The 18,091-nt window shown below is 33.4% G+C and overlaps 1 non-coding gene across 1 annotated transcript; it reads right to left on the minus strand.

Annotated features, from left to right (window-relative positions):
* Positions 1-2,304: 2,304 nt before the first annotated feature.
* LOC126016787 (U1 spliceosomal RNA) lies at positions 2,305-2,466 on the minus strand. Its single transcript, XR_007498505.1, has one exon. It is a non-coding gene; the product is annotated as a U1 spliceosomal RNA (small nuclear RNA).
* Positions 2,467-18,091: the final 15,625 nt, after the last annotated feature.

Below are 18,091 nucleotides of genomic sequence, written 5' to 3' on the forward strand. Positions count from 1 at the left end.
CTCTAACACTACTTGTTGAAGAAGCTTTCCTTGCTCCATTTTGCATTACTTGCCCCTTTATCGATAATTAATTGATTGTATAATTGGTGCACATTCTCTAAATACTCAAGTCTAATCCACGGATCTGAGGTCTGTCTTTATTTCATTACTGTGCTGTTTTAATGACTATAGCTTTGTAATGCAATTTAAAGTTTGGGAAAGTGAGGCCTCCCATACTCCTTTTCCCAAGGGTTGCTCTATTTGTGGATGCTTATTGTTCCAAATGAATTTCCGGAGTGTTTGATCCACTTCTTTGAAGAATTTAATGGGTATCTTTAGAAAAATTGCATTAAACCTGTACAATGCTTTGGGGAGTATTGCCATTTTAATTATGTTAATCCTGCCAATCCATTAGCAGGGTATGTGTCTCCATTTCATTGTGTCCTATTTTATTTCTTGAAGCAGGGTTTTTTAGTTTCTTTGTATAGGTCCTTCAAGTCTTTAATTAAGTGACTCCAAGATATTTGAGTTTGTGTGACACTAATGTAAATGGGTTGTTATTTTAATGTCCATTTCTTCTCTATCATTAATGGTGTTTAATAAGACCATTGATTTTTGTGTGTTAATTTTGTAGCCTGCCACTTTGTTATATAAATCTATTATTTCTAGAAGTTTTTTGGTAGAATCTTCGGGGTTTTTAAAATATAGTATCATGTCATCTGCAAACAGTGAGAATTTTACTTCTTTCTTTCCTATCTGGATGCCCTTGATATCTTTTTCTTGCCAATCGCTATGGCAAGAACTTCCAGCACTATGTTGAATAGGAGTGGTGAGAGAGGGCATCCTTGTCTTGTTCCAGATTTTAGAGGAAAGGCTTTTAATTTATCACCATTGAGAATAATATTTGCCATTGATTTGTGGTAGGAAGGCCTTGACTATCTTGAGAAAAGTTCCTTCCATTTCTATTTTAATAAGAGTTTTTTATCAAGAATGTGTGTTGGAACTTATCAAATGCTTTCTCTGAATTTATTGATATGATCATATGTTTTTTACTATTTTTGTTGTTGTATATGGTGTATTATGTTGATTTATGTATGTTTAGCCATCCTTGCATTCCTGGAATGAATCCTACTTGGTTGTGGTGTATGAGCAAATTGATGAGGCTTTGGATCCTATCTGCCAGAATTTTGTTGAGGATCTTTGAACCTGTGTTCATCAGGGATATTGATCTGTGTTTTTTTTTTTTTCCCTTGAAACATCTCTATCTGATTTTGGTATTGGTAATGTTAGCTTCATAAAAACTATTTGGAAGTTTTCTTGAGTTTTTAATTTCACGAAAAAGCCTGAAAAAAATTGGGAGTAATTCCTCTGAAAGGTTTGCAATAATTCATTAGTAAATTCATCTGAGAATGGGCTTTTGTTTTGGGGAAGACTTTTGATTACTCTTTTTAATGTTCTTAGTAGTGTTGGGTCTATTTAAATCTGCTAGATCATCTTTTTTTAAGTGGAAGATTGTAAGTGTCCAAGAATTTATCTATTTCTTCCAGGTTCTCATGTGGAAACACATTCTTGATGAAATATACTCCTGGCTTCATTCCTTAGATTCTTTCTTATATGCCTTCTTTCTTTCTTTTTTTTTTTTAATCTTTTTTTTTTTTTTTTGGTTTTTCAGGCCACACCCGTTTGATGCTCAGGGGTTATTCCTGTCGAAGCGCTCAGAAATTGCCCCTGGCTTGGGGGGACCATATGGGACGCCGGGGGATCGAACCGCGGTTGCGATCTTTCCTTGGCTAGTGATTGCCTAGCCTTACCTTAACTCTAGCGCCACCTCATCGGCCCCATAGGCCTTCTTTCTAACTATCCTCTTAATATTGTCGGAAAAGAAATAAATAAAAAAATTAAGATAAAAAACAAAAAAATGAAACTGAAAGGTATCAGGTGTTCTGTAGGTTTATATTTAATACTAGTGTGAGCTCATCATTCACTGCATGTCCTCCATGAAGCATTCTGAATACTTTACATGTTTAATATCAACATACCACAAGAATCACCATCTAAAACTGGCACTGGATTGAATTCAGTGTGATCATTAATGGAAGTTTACAAAATGATGGTTGCAATTTGAGGTTCAGTATTCACTTGTTGAATAAGTGTTAACAATCTAAACTTGTAATATTTACTTATTGTTAAGTACAGTTGGATTACTTTTATGAAAAAAGTACTCCTCATTTTCACTTTCATAATTTATATCCATCTTGCAGAATGAAGAAAAATTCTGATTCCTAGCAAAAGCTTTATATAACACTTTTCTAAATTTGTTTTTCAAGAGAGACAGTGAACACTGACCCTCACTCCCACAAATTACATAGTCGAGTTTCCAACATTTGGGGAAATCACAGGGGTCAGCACATTCGGATCACAATGGATAAGATGCACCCTACGAAAATTACCTTCATGATCATGATTTCTTTCCTGCCAGGTATTTTCTAAATTTTCTTACAACTACCTTTGTTATCTTTTCAGATAATATTTTACTATGCCTTTAAATCATATATTTTAAAGCCAGTTATTTGGTAGGCTTAAAATAATTTTTATGCTTTAAATTTATTTGCCTATACTAATTAATGCTATATTAACTATTAAAATATAATTTGTATAATTATCTAAACTATTATTTCAATATGCAATATGTGTTTGTACTATTTTGGACCACTCAAAACAGTGATCAAAGTTTATTTCTGAATTTCTGCCAGAGATAATTTTTATTGGTTTTTAGATTCTCAGGTGACAAGTAGTTCTGGGGAGTGAATAGTGACTCAACACACAAAGTGGTTTTTTGATACCTATTACTGTGTCTTTGTCACTCTGAATATACTTTTTAAGCCTTTCCTAATTGAAATTTTTTGATTGCCCCGCAAGGGTTTTCTGGATGAAAGCATTGCCCTCTTTTTTTTTTTTTCTTTTTTTTTTTTTTTTTTTTTTTTTTTTTTTTTGGTTTTTGGGTCACACCCGGCGGTGCTCAGGGGTTACTCCTGGCTGTCTGCTCAGAAATAGCTCCTGGCAGGGACGGGGGACCATATGGGACACCGGAATTCGAACCAATCACCTTTGGTCCTGGATCAGCTGCTTGCAAGGCAAACACCGCTGTGCTATCTCTTCGGGCCCAGCATTGCCCTATTATGCCCATGAAGTCTCTATTTTTCCTTTTGCAGGACAGTTCATAAATAACCTCATGATTAATGTTTTAGTAAGAAAAACATCATTAATTTCAAACATAAAAACCTGAAGATATGTACGAGCTCACATTATGAAAATGGGCAAAAATAATTTTCTTAGGGATTACTTTGCCAATGTTTAAGTGAACCTGAGATATTTAGTGCATGGTATTTCTTTATCAATGTAAAATTACACTCATAATTGTGTTCATAGTATCTCAGTGTCTGCAATGAATATTGCTGACACCTATTGCAAGAATATCTGAAACTGAAGATAAGATGTCTGTAATATGTTAATAGGATTTAGTATTTATAAAGTAAGATATGCGAAAAACTTGGAAAAGTAACTATGGTGTATACATTTAATGCTTACTATTTTTATAAGAGAATTAAGACAAATATTATCATCTGACCACTATTTAGCAAATATAAATTTAGGTTTATTAGTTCTCATTTTTAGACACTTAATGTTACCTTCTTACAATAGTCTGTGATCAACAATTAACTTATTCCAATATTAAAGTAATGTGAACAACAGTCGTGTTCTTTATACCAGAAGGCTAATTTTATTACTTTCCGATTCCATCTTTCTCTTGGTGATAAATTTACTGCTATTAATAATTAATTTCTACTGATGGTTCATTGAACAATAAAGAACTTTTATTGAAAAGGAGTCAGCAGTTTGGTGAATATTTACTTTAGATCAATGCTTCATAATAATTTAAAAGGGTAACAAAATGTGTGTACATATATATATCTATTTTATTAACTAATCAATGTAATTATTTGTAATTGAAAATATTTCTAGTTTACAAATGCATTTTAATAATTCTATATTACAAATAGGTGAATTTAGTAAAATATAAGTAAAAAAATTAAAATTTATACTAATTATAGTTCATAGTTTTCTATTATTTTATAAAATATTTAATTAGTGACTAGGTGACACCTGGGTACTGATTTTATGGCAGAAATGACAAAATCTCTGCTTCAAAGTACTTAGTTGAATATGTTACAAATAAATTGTATCTAGAAAGAAAAGAAACAAATCATGTAACACAGATAGATAAAATAATAGATAAAACATTAAAACAATAAATGCTAGATATGTATTTATATTTTAGTGTAGTTTTCCTAGTCACCCTCTCCTCTGATTTATTTATTTAACAATTTAAAATGTAACATATTAAATATATACAGAAGGAAAAAATGAAGAAGCTGTTTTGAATGACCCAACTTACTGAGTACACTGTGGTATAACTTCAGTTAAATAAACTTCCAAATATAATCCATGGTAGATGCAGTAAATACAACCAGATAAGCAAAATACATATTTTTAAAAATAAGTATTTTGAGCAGTTTTGAATACATACACTGTATTTTTCTGAGCTTACTCCTAGCTCAAATTTCAGAGATCTCTCCTGGGCTGATTTACTCAATCATATCTGGTCTCAGAAATTTAATCCAGGTAAGCTGAGCATAAGGCAAACACTCTACCCACTGTCTTATCACTAAAACCTACAAATGAACATTTTTTATACTTTTTAATATGTTTGCCTCTCTAAAAAGGACACCTAAAAGACCAAATGACATCAACCATTTTAAGCAAATGAAATCATGTCTATTTATTCAGTGTTTCGGGTATAAAGCAAACAGATAAATGACATCATTGTTTTTTTAAAGAGATTTAAACAAAGCAGAAGTTTTAAAGGCATAAAGTCATCTAATTTATAGTTTACAATATATATTTTGCCATATAACATTGAGTTTGAAAAGTAGAAGGCATAGTAACAAATGGAGAAGTTCCTTAGCATAACATGTGGAAACCATAGCATATATATTTGGGCTGTATAATTTGCCAAATTGAAAATATGTATTAATCCATAAAATCAAAACCACAATTAAAGTATCAATTCTTTCAATCATCAAATATTGTTCCCTAAGGCATTTTGTAATAAACTCTATCCAATCTAAAAACCCTCAACCTATGATTTGTTTTCTATGAATATAGATAAGTTATACCCATTTTAGAATTTTAAATAAAAGAATCATACTGCATTTATTATTGTTTCTGCCTCTTTCTACACAAAATATTCTTGTGATTAGTTTCTTCCATTTTCATCACTAGCTTTTTATCTTTGTCATTGAAAATCATCCATGTGGCTATTATACTTATATTAAAGATATATGTGTATTTATATGTGCATGTGCTATTTATATATTTATGTGTATATATAATAAAGTGTCCTAATAAAAAACTCAACCCCAAGACTAAGATATTTCTTAATCTTAGAATACTTAGAAAATTTTAGGTCTTAAAACTTAAATGGGTTGCAAATATACATGTAGAAAACCATAGAATAAATCAGCATTGCATCTTTTACATATTTAAGAAAATCTAGGCAAAAATAGAATAAACCTGTGCACAGGATTGTAAACATTGTAAACATTGTGCATTGCAAACCTGTGCACAGGATTCTGCTTAGGGTCACTAATGCTTGAATTAGTCTATTAAATGCTGCTTTGTCTCTTTATGAACCTATTTCATTCTCTGTCATGTCTCCCACAGGATGGAGGTTGAAGGTGCTAATTCAATTGGCCATAAAATAGTTTTTTTCTATTTTTATTTTTAAAGTGTCATTGTTTCTTGAATCTTACCACTTAAAAATACAAGTATATATTTTCACTGTTCTTTCCATTCAAAGTCCTATTTGGTCATAGTTATTTCTCTGTTATATTCTAGGACAAAATTAGTATGTTTGCTATCTAGCTTAATGAAAGGCACTTTGGGAAAAATATGTTACAAGCTTACTTAGTTTGTCAGCAGAATATGTTTCCTTGAAACTGTAAAACTAATTCAAATTTTATTGTAGTTTTTTCAAATCTAATATTTTCTTTGTATTTCTTATAAATAAGCCTGTCTTTCAGAATAATCTCATATCAGTAACAACACATCAAATTATTTTCATTCATAAAATCTCTCTGAATTCATAACTCACCATGATTTTTATGCCTTAATGCTGAAAAATTTATCTACCTTTAAGAGTTTCCATTATTGGTTTGAATCTACCATGATAACTAGACATGTATCTATAGGTCTGTAATATGATTTAAACCCCTCTGCCATGTAACACACATATTCAAAGGCACAATATTTCAGAAAAAAGGGTACCTATGAGAAATCATATTTATCTTCAATACCTTCTTGCATGTGCCACTTAGGATCTGGTAATGTGTTTAGCAATCCTTCCTGAAGTGTAAGGAAAGTTGATAATGGATCTTAGCAGACTTCCCTGAAATTTATCGAAGATTTGAGAATGTATCTTAGATAACCCTAAAGTATATTTTACTTTGCAAGCAATGTATAAAACTTGAATAAACTCCTTGACACATTTTAAGTCTCTCTTAATGGTGAGCATATATTTTCTTTCCTTGAGAATTAAAATTTTAAGTAGTGTCAGTTTATTTTCATAGAATTTAACTATAACTTCATGTGAATTTACATTTTAACTTAACTAAGTCACAATATGTTTAGAAAATTATAAATTTCTTAAGGCAAAAATTTATGACTCACTCATCTTTTAATCACAGTACTTAGAACAGTCCCCAAAGCAGATGTTCAATTAACAAATTTGGCAAAATTAATTAATGATACTGTTAAGTGATTAATAATGTTTATTTCTGGAATAGAAAATAGAAATGTTTTATTTGTATATACTAAGTGATATTTTAACTATTTGTCTAAATATACGCTAGAAATCTCTAAAGAATAAATCATATTCTTGGCAAAAGAAGCCCTTCAGTTCTATTATGTTCTCACTTGATTAACTGCTCATATTTTTATATAAACCTTTTACTTTTCCATTGTTCTATTCCTCAAATAACATCATTCCTCTTTGAGTCATCCTAAATAAATATTGAGGTCAGGATAATGTCACCACTTTCTGCTTCCCACCAAATATATTTATGTACTATACCCCCAAACTTATGAATATGTTACTTGATAGGAATTACAAGTGCAAGTAAAAGTACTAAATTTTAAAATATAGTGATTATTTCAGTTTACTCTGATAGAGCCAATTGCTTTAATAATAATATGGAGGTGACAATTAACTTTCACAAAATTTTGTTGCTGTTTTTATCATAAAAGCCTTTTATTATAAAACAGTGTCTGCATTTGCCTTGTAAATTTGCAGGCCATTTTGTTTTCTAATTGATTTTCTTTGAAGTTTCACATTAACTGCAGGTTACTTTTGATATATCCAATCTTAGCAGTGTTTGGCTGACAATGATGAAACCTATTGTGCTCAGTGCAAAAGAATCATACAAGTAGTTCTCAGGGATTATCATGGCCACACTTGTGTAACTGTTTTTGGGAGACATGCTTTACCTGAGATTGAGATCAAATCCAGGGCTTTATATATTTTTCAGTCACATTCTCAAAATATATGCAAAACGTATGGGTTAGAAAAAATACTATTCAAAAAAAAAAAAGAAAAGAAAAAATACGTTCAAATTTTGTCTTTTTCTTTTCTTTTATCTTTTCTTTAATTTCTTTCTTTATTTTTTCTTAATGTATTACAAATTATGTTTTTTCTGGTTCCTCTTTGCTACATCTATAATCCCTTTAATTTACTTATTTTATTTAAACACCGTGATTACATAAATGATTCTGTTTGGGTTTTAGTCATGCAAAGAACACCACCCATCACCAGTGTAACATTCCCATCACCAATGTTTCAAATCTTCCTCCTCCCCACCCAACCCCTGCCTGTACTCTAGAAGGTTTTCTATAACCCTCATACGTTCTCAATTTAAGGATAGTTCAAAATGTAGTTATTTATCTAAATAAAATCATCCCTGTTTGTGGTGAGCTTCGTGAGGTGAGCTGTAACTATCAGTCCTTCACTCTTTTGTGACTAAAAATTATTATTGCAAGAATGTCTTTCATTTTTCTTAAAACCCATAGATGAGTGAGACCATTCTGTGTCTTTATGTCTCTCTGACTTATTTCACTCAGCATAATAGATTCCATGTATAGGAAAATTTTATGACTTTATCTTCTCTGACAGCTGCATAATATTCCAATGTGTATATGTACCACAGTTTCTTTAGCCATTCCTCTGTTGAAGGGCATCGTGGTTGTTTCCAGAGTTTTGCTATGGTAAATAGTGCTGCAGTGAATATAGGTGTAAGGAAGGGGTTTTTGTATTGCATTTTTGTGTTCCTATATGTATATTCCTATGAGTGGTATAGCTGGATCCTATGGGAGCTCGATTTCCAGTTTTTGGAGGAATCTCCATATTGCTTTCCATAAAGGTTGAACTAGACGGCATTCCCACCAGCACTGGATAAGAGTTCCTTTCTCTCCACATCCTGCCAACATTGCTTGTTCTCATTCTTTGTGATGTGTGCCAATTTCTGTAGTGTGAGGTGGTACCTCATAGATGTTTTCATTTGCCTCTCCCTGATAATTAGTGATGTGGAGCATTTTTTCATGTGTCTTTTGGCCATTTGTATTTCTTCTTTGTCTAAGTGTCTGTCCATTTCTTCTCCCCATTTTTTGATGGGATTAGATGTTTTTTTCTTGTAAATTTCTATCAGTGTTTTGTATATTTTGGAGATTAGCCCCTTATCTGATGGGTATTGTGTGAATAGTTTCTCCCACTCAGTGGGTGGCTCTTGTATCCTGGGCACTATTTTCTTTGATGTGCAGAAGCTTCTCAGTTTAATATATTCCCATCTGTCCATCTCTGCTTTCACTTGCTTGGAAAGTGCGGTTTCCATCTTGAATATGCCTGTAGTCTCAATGTTCTGGAGTATTTTGCCTATGTGTTGTTCTATATATCTTATTGTTCCAGGTGTGACATCGACGTCTTTAATCTATTTGGATTTTACCTTCGTACATGATGTTATCTGGGGGTCTAAGTTCAATATTTGCAAGTGGCTAGCCAGTTGTGCCAACACCACATGTTGAAGAGGCTTTCTTTGCTCCATTTAGGATTTCTTGCTTCTTTATAAATATTAGGTGATTGCATATCTGGGGAACATTCTCTGAGTATTCAAGTCTATTCTACTGATCTGAGTGCCTGTCTTTATTCCAATAACATGCTATTTTGATAACTATTGCTTTGTAGTAAAGTTTAAATTTGGGGAAAGTAATTTCACCCATATTCTTTTTCCCAATGATTGCTTTAGCTATTCTATGGTGTTTATTATTCCAAATGAATTTCAAAAGTGCCTGATCCACTTCTTTGAAGAATGTCACGGGTATTTTTAGAGGGATGGCATTAAATCTGTACAATGCTTTGGGGAGTATTGCCATTTTGATGATGTTATCCTGCCAATCTATGAGCAGGGTATGTGTTTCCTTTTCCACGTGTCCTCTCTGAATCATGGAGCAGATTTTTATAGTTTTCTTTGTACAGGTCCTTCACATTTTTAGTCAAGTTGATTCCAAGATATTTGAGTTTGTGTGGCACTATTGTGAAAGGGGTTGTTTTCTTAATGTCCATTTCTTCCTTATAACTATTGATGTATAGAAAGGCCATTGATTTTTGTGTGTTAATTTTGTAGCCTGCCAACTTGCTATATGAGTCTATTGATTCTAGAAGCTTTTTGGTAGAGTCTTTTGGGTTTTCTAAGTACAGTATTATGTCATCTGCAAACAATGAGAGCTTGACTTCTTCCTTTTCTATCTGGCTTCCCTTGATATCTTTTTCTTGCCTAATCTCTATAGTGAGTAATTCCAGTGCTATGTTCAATAGGAGTGGTGAGAAAGAACAGCCTGGTCTTGTGCCAGAATTTAGAGGGAAAGCTCTTAGATTTTTGCCATTGAGGATAATATTTGCCACTGGCTTGTGGTAGATGGCCTTAACTATATTGAAAAAAGGTTCCTTTCATTCCCGTCTTGCTGAGAGCTTTGATCAAGAATGGGTGTTGGACCTTATCAAATGCTTTCTCTGCATCTATTGATATGATCTTATGATTTTTATCCTTTCTTGTTGTTGATGTTGTGTATTATGTTGATAGATTTATGAATGTTAAACCATACTTGCATTCCTGGGATGAAACCTAATTGACCGTAGTGGATGACCTTCTTAATGACGCATTGAATCCTATTTGCCAGGATTTTGTTGAGAATCTTTGCATCTATATTCATCAGCAATATTGGTCTGTAATTTTCTTTTTTTGTAGCATCTCTGTCTGGTTTAGGTATCAAGGTGATGTTGTCTTCATAAAAGCTATTTGGAAGTGTTTCCATTTTTTGATCATGAAAGAGTCTTGCCAGGATTGGTAGTAGTTCCTCTTCGAAAGTTTGAAAGAATTCATTACTGAATCCATCTGGGCTTGGGCTTTTGTTTTTGGGCAATCATTTGATTACTGTTTTAATTTTACCAATTGTGATGGGGGTATTTAGATATGCTACATCCTCTTCATTCAACCATGGAAGAATATAAGATTCCAAGAATATATCCATTTCTTCCAGGTTCTCATTTTTAGTGGCATAGAATTTCTCAAAGTAGTTTCTGATTACCCTTTGGATATCTACTATATCAGTAGTGATCTCTCCTTTTTCATTCCTAATATGAGTTATCAAGTTTCTCTCTCTTTCTTTGTTAGTTTTGCCAATGTTCCATTAAACTTGTTTATTTTTTTGAAGAACCAACTTCTGCTTTTGTTGATCTTTCAGATTGTTTCTTGGGTTTCCACCTTGTTGATTTCTGGTCTCAGCTTTGTTATTTTCTTATTTCTCTCAATTTTTGGTTCCTTTTGTTGAGCACTTTATAATTCTATGAGCTGCGTCATTAAGCTATTTAGGTAGGCCCATTCTTCCTTCCTGATGTGTGCTTGCAAAGCTATAAATTTTCCTCTCATTTCTGCTTTTGCTGTGTCCCATAAGTTCTGATAGTTTGTGTCTGTATTATCATTTGTTTCCAGGATAGTTTTGATTTTCTCTTTGATTTCATCTTAGACCCACTGGTTCTTCAGTATGAGGTTTTTTTAACTTCCAGGTGTTAAAGTTTTCCTCTGTGTCCCTTTGTAGTTTGCATATAATTTCAGGGTCTTTTGGTCAGCAAAGTTAGCCTGCAAAATTTCTGTCATCTTGATATTATGGAGGTATGTTTTATATGCCTGCATGTAGTCTATTCTGGAGAGTGTCCCATGTTATTGCAGAAAAAAATATGTATCCAGGTTTCTGAGGATGGAGTGTCCGATATATATATCGGACACTCCATCCTCAGAAACCTGGATACATATTTACACATATATATATATATATATATATATATATATATATATATATATATATATATATATATATATATATATATATACTAGGCCTCTTTCTTCCATTTCTCTTCTCAGGTCTAGTATATTCTTGTTGGGTTTCAGTCTGGTTGACCTATCCAGTGTTGACAAAGCCATATTGAAGTCCCCCACAATTATTATGTTGTTATTGATATTATTTTCCAGATTTCTCAATAATTGTATTAAATATTTTGCTGGACCCTCATTTGGTGCATATATGTTAAGGAGAGTAGTTTCTTCCTGCTTTACATATCCCTTGATTAATACAAAATGTCCATCTTTGTACCTACAACTTTCCTGAGTATAAAGTTTGCATCATCTGATATTACTATGGCCACTCCAGATTGTTTATGGTTGTTGTTTGCTTGGATAATTTTCCTCCAGCCTTTTATTTTGAGTCAATGTTTGTTCTGACTATTCATGTGTGTTTCTTGTAGGCAGCAGAATGTTGGATTGATTTTTTTTTTTTTGGATTCATTTAGCCACTCTGTGTCTCTTAGTGCATTTAGTCAATTGACATTGAGAGAAAGAATTGTCTTTGTATTTAATGCCATCTTTATATTGAAATTTGGTGTGTCTTATGGTCAGTCTTACCTTAAATTAGATCTTTCAGTTTTTCTATTAAGACTGCTTTTGTGTCTGTTAAGTTTTTGAACTGTTGTTTGTCTGTGAAACCATTTATTTTTCGGTCAAACCTGAAAGTGAGTTATCCTGGGTACATTTATTTCATTGAGTTTTGTCACTATGTCCCACCACTGCTTTCTGGCCTTGAGTGTTTCTGGTGACAGGTCTGCTGTAAATTTCAAGGATGTTCCCTTGAATGTAATTTCCCTTTTTGATCTTACTGCTTTCAGAATTCTGTCTCTATCTTTGAGATACGTCATTTTGAATAGGATGTGTCTTGGGGTATTTTTTCTGGGGTCTTTTTTGGTTGGTACTCTTCAGGCATTCAGAATTTGATTGCATATAGTCTTTAACTCTGGAAGTTTCTCTTTAATGTTGTTCTTGACCATTGATTCTTCCTGGAAATTTTCTTCCTGGGTCTCTGAGATGCCAATGATTCTTAAGTTATTTCTGTTGAGCTTATCATAGACTTCTATTTTCATCTGTTCCCATTCTTTGACTAATTTTTCCATTGTCTGTTCATTTGCTTTAAGTTTTTTTTTCCCTTCTCTCCCACTGTATGGAGTTGTTATTTATTTCATCTTCCACAACATCAATTCTATTCTCAGCTTCTGTTAGCCTGTTGGAGAGTGTATCCATTTTGCCATTCAATTTATTTACTTAGCTTTTCAGGCCTGTTGTTTGACTTATCATTTTAGTCTGGAGTTTTGTGATTTCTGTCTTCATATTTTCTTGTTTCTTATTAGTGTTCTGTTCAACTCGATCCATGGTTTCTTTGAGTTCTTTGAGCATCTTCCATATTTCTTTTCTAAACTCCTTATCTGAGAGATTGAGTAGTTGGTTGGCCGTTTTCTGGTCATCAGAATTGTCATCTTCATTCTCTATGTCTGATGCTGGCCTGCATTGTTTCCTCATTGTCACACTTATATTGTGGGTTTTTTCATTGCCTAAATGATGTGCGTGGCCACGCTCCTCTGACTCTGCCCTTTCTGGGTGGGTTGACTTGCCTCCAAGAAAGTGGAGCCCTCGGTGGATAAAGCCTCACACAGGATCAAATCTTAGGCGTGAGCACGCAGCAGAGAAGAAAGTGTGAGAGATATGCTGGGCTTCAGTTATCCAGCTCAGTTCTTAGTGTGATTATTTTCTTCTTGTGCAAGTGGCGTTCTTTCCTTAGAAAGAGCTCACAGCCGGGTAGTGAAGCGGCTTTTACTTTAGTAAGCAGTCCCTTGGCATTTCAGCCCCTTGAATGAGCCTCTGGGAGAGCGAATTTTCTGGGTCCTTTTCAGCCCACTTCCAAGAGGTTTGGGAGACAGGACAGGAGACAAACACACACAGGCAGCACTCACAGTTTCTCACAGTCGGGCACCACTGGGCTGGCATAGATTTTCCCAGCCTGATGTCACAGACAGTTTTTATTTATTTATTTATTTATTTATTTATTTATTTATTTATTTATTTGGGACCAGACCTGTTTGATGCTCAGGGGTTACTCTTGGCTATGCGCTCAAAAATTGCTCCTGGCTTGGTGGGGGGGGGGGACCATAAGGGATGCCAGGGGATCAACCTGTGGTCCTTCCTATGCGAGAACTTGCAAGGCCGACACCTTACCTGTAGTGCCACCTCTCCGGCCCCAAGATTTTGCCTTTTTCAAAGTCACTCCAAATTTTATAAAATTTTTGTCCTAAATTATCTTTTATTTATTTGTTGATATTTCTCCTCAGTACTAATTACTCTATCAAAATTGAAAACCTCTGGTTTTAAGACTAAGAATTCTTGATAAATTGAGACAGAAATATTTTACATTCAATTATCAACCCTCTATATCTATACAGTAGATTTCTTTTAGGTGCTCAGTGCTTACTCCTGAGTCTGCACTCAGGTATAATCTCTGGTTAGTATATGTGGTGCTAGATGCAAAATTGGTCAACTGTGTACAAAAAAAATCACCATACTGACAAACCTATTTTTTGTCATTTATAATGAAATTTTATAAGATAAATTTCAAATTTATAAGATTAAATTTCTGACCCCAATAGAAATGTATGCAAGGAATCACCCAAATTTTTCTTTTTTGGTTTCTAAACAAGCCACGTTGTCTGTAGTATAAGATTTTGTCTTTGCAAGGTCAAAATAATGGCTCTTAAAATAATTTCTTACATCGCTTATTATATTTTTATTATAAAATAACATATGTAGTAATTGGGGTAAGGAAAGTCTCATCAACAAGTTACATGGTAAAGCGTTTATAGCCTAGAATAAATAAATAAAAAGATTGATGTGATAGTAAGAATTAATTTCCCCCATTTTACTTCTCGTTCTTTTTTATCTATCAGATAATCTAAATAAATGTCCGAATAACATTTTTAAATATCATTTTTAAAAAACTGTCTCAAATACAGGTGTATCTATATGTACATATACCCACATTGCGATATTTTTAATTATAATATCATATTGAAATGCATAATTAGGTGCAGAACTGCTTGGTAACAAATTTATACAGTTAAAAAATTGAATCAGTGTCTTTGAAATTACAACCTATAAAAATAATATTCATCTTTGAGTGAATAGCTTCTTTATGTGAAATATTTTCCTTCTTGATGGCTAGATTTACTGACATGGAATGATGAATGCACCTTTATGTGCTGCCTTGATTGACCAGTGATTACCTGAGATTGAAGTTAAATAACTTGAGCTTTTTTCTCTGATGCCAATCCTCACTGTCATCAGGCATGTGAATGACTGGGTATTTTATGATCTCTTCCTAGCACTTCATTCATACCTTAACATTCTATAACTGTAATTTATTGTTTGCGTTTAAATTTCATCCGGCTTTTAGCTAAGTTTCATCAATGATGAGGGATTTGGTTTCTTAGCAGTTATACTTTGAGGAGCTTCCTGCTCTTTCTTGATTGCCATAGGAGCACTTCAGGCTGAAAAACATGGATGCATTTAAAAGGAAAAAAAAAATTCTCTTATACAGAATTACATCTGACAATTCAGGGTCCCCTTGGATGATAAGTAATCTATCCATCAAAGCAAGAGGATGCTTGTAGGACTCACTAATGCTTCAATATATAATAGAACTATGAGACACTTTATCTTTTTACTGTCTTCGTCATTGCAGTTCACTTATTCAAGAATCACACTTCACTTCACGATGAAATATTCTTTGCACATATGGGTAAAATATTAAAGAAGTCAGCAAAATGGTAAATAAGAAAATTTCCAATGCTTATAAATCCATGGCTAGTAATATTGATAATATAAAAATACAATTATTTTTTCTTGATGTATAACTACAGGGAATCATCCTATATCATATTTGGTATAAAATACATTTGGGGGCAAATATTCTCATAAATGATCTAAATATAAAGTCTTTATATTCAGCAATGATTCCTAAAAGTGCCCTAGTGACCATAATCATGCCTTGCCTTTACATTTGCCACAGCTATATGAATGACAAGTGACTGAAATTCAATAAAAACACAGTATAAATTTTGTAAAATTTATCTATAAATTATTTATTCTAAGAATTTGCTATGAATTATCAACCAATCTTCACAGGAACGCTCTGAGTTTTGCTACTGTCTCAATTTTAGAAATGAAAAAAATTGAGATACAGATGATTTATTCTACTTGTCATGAATCAGTGTTGAGTATTGTCTTAATCACATAGTCATTTATCATTTACTAATTTATTTAAGAATGGCTACTGGAATTACTGAATAGATAATTCAGGCTCAATCCTTTCATAAAACCAACTCTATTTCTCCAGTACTTCCTGTTCCATTGAGTATTCAGGTGTACACTTGTAAAATCCTGAACACTTCTAGTGTAACTCAGGCAGTACCTATGCTGCATCACCACATACTTGGCTCTTTCTCTCTCTCTCTCCTTTTTTTTTTGTTTTTTTTTTTGTTTTGTTTTGTTTTTTGTTTTTTGGGTCACATCTGGCAGCGCTCAGGGGCTACTCCTGGCTCCATGCTCAGAAATCACTCCTGGCAGGTTCGGGGGACCATATGGGATGCCAGGTTTCAAACCAATGACCTTCTTCATGAAAGGCAAAAGCCTTACCTCCATGCTATCTCTCCAGTCTCCATACTTGGTCTCTTGCATTGAACTCAGCCTTGTTGTCTGCTGAGAATTTGAAGAAATGTCTCACAGCCCTCTTGTGTCAGCTACCAGGAGAGACCACTGCCTTTAGGAACTAGACTAATAATAATTAAGCTGAATTAAGTTTTCATAATCTTTGACTGGAATCACTTACTGTTTATAGTATTCTGCACAAAAGAATATAAATCTGACCTTTCAAAAGAGGTAAATCTTTTTATACAATTACCTAGACATTTCCTGGAAAGAAAGACGTGTAAAATTAAACTTTTCACTTAAATTCTCCATTTTAACAACAGCACCATTGGACTTGACTTAAATCAGGTGTACTGGGAGAAAACATTTAAAAGTTAACTTTAGTTTGAAGGATAAGGAAGTGCAATCTGGTGATATGATAAGAATTCAAGGACATCAATACATTGGGATAACTATAATCCCCTCAAAATATGTAGCAAGCACTGAGTACTCACAGTGAGACCACTGAAAGGATTGGTCTTATATAGTTTGTACCTCTACTTTGAACTTTCTGAACAGGTAATACATGTGTCTGAGTTTGAAATTAATGGAGCACAGTCTTCTCTTTTAGGTTATGACTTCCTCAGGGTTATATACATGCAATCAAATAAGTAAACACCAAGAAGTTTCTTTTTTTGGGGGGGCCACACCCGGCGGTGCTCAGGGGTTACTCCTGGCTGTCTGCTCAGAAATAGCTCCTGGCAGACATGGGGGACCATATGGGACACCGGGATTTGAACCATCTTTGGTCCTGGACCTGCTTGCAAGGTAAACGCCGCTGTGCTATCTCTCCGGACCCACCAAGAAGTTTCTTAATGTTTTTATAAGAATAATCCAGGGAGGACCTCGAAATTATTTCTTCTGAAATTTTATATTAAAATGGCATATTCCATGATATATTAAATGGATGTGCTTACCATGATGCAACTAAAAGTTTTCTTTTTATAAAACAGTGTCTTATGCAGTGTTTTATTCTCCTTCTGTGAAAGTTGATAGAATGGATCCTTCTGGAAAGAAACAGCATTTGGTATTCAGAGAAACTGTCTATAAAAGAAATATTCATTCAAAGGTGCGATAAAACTTTGCAGTTTTAAAATCCATTGAGATTGAAGCACATACTTACAAGATTGAGTCTTTAGAATAATTAAATATGTATTTTACTTAAACATTACAAATCCAACATGACTCAATCACTGCTTTTACCTCCATGTACCCCATTTCACCACCCAACTAACTGATCAATTAATAAAGCAATAAGCCATGTTAAATTTTGTTACCTATTTCTGAATTCAAGCGCTCAATATGTTCTAGAGCACTACTGTTTTCACTTGATTCACGGACACAGTGACGTGCTTGTGTCATTATTTCTTAGTTCTGTTGTTGATTTGATTTGAAATCACTGTTCTACCATTGTCTCCAAACTGTACAAAGAGCCTATCGTAGTGCAAGCTCATTTATAACAATTTATGAATTGACCTTATTTAAACCTTAAATGATTCTAGGTAATTTGTATATTTTCTCTTTTGCATTTTATTATATCTGCCACTGCTCAGGCATGTTCTTTGGAGATTGTTCAAAGTTTGAAGATTGGTCAAATGTGGTGGTGGAGTTTTGCTTCCTGCATGCAATGTGTCTGTCTTTTATTGGGCTCTGTTTGTTTTCTACCTCACCAATTTACTTGTTTTATATTTTATACCACATACAAGCTTTCTGGGTATGTTTTTTGTTTATTTATTTTGTTGTTGTTGTTGTTTGTTTATGGGCCCACCTGGCAGAGCTCTAGGGTTACTCATGGCTCTGCACTCAGAAATCATCCTGGCTTAGGGAAT

This window comes from Suncus etruscus, chromosome 8 (assembly GCF_024139225.1).
Source record: "Suncus etruscus isolate mSunEtr1 chromosome 8, mSunEtr1.pri.cur, whole genome shotgun sequence".
Taxonomy (NCBI): domain Eukaryota; kingdom Metazoa; phylum Chordata; class Mammalia; order Eulipotyphla; family Soricidae; genus Suncus; species Suncus etruscus.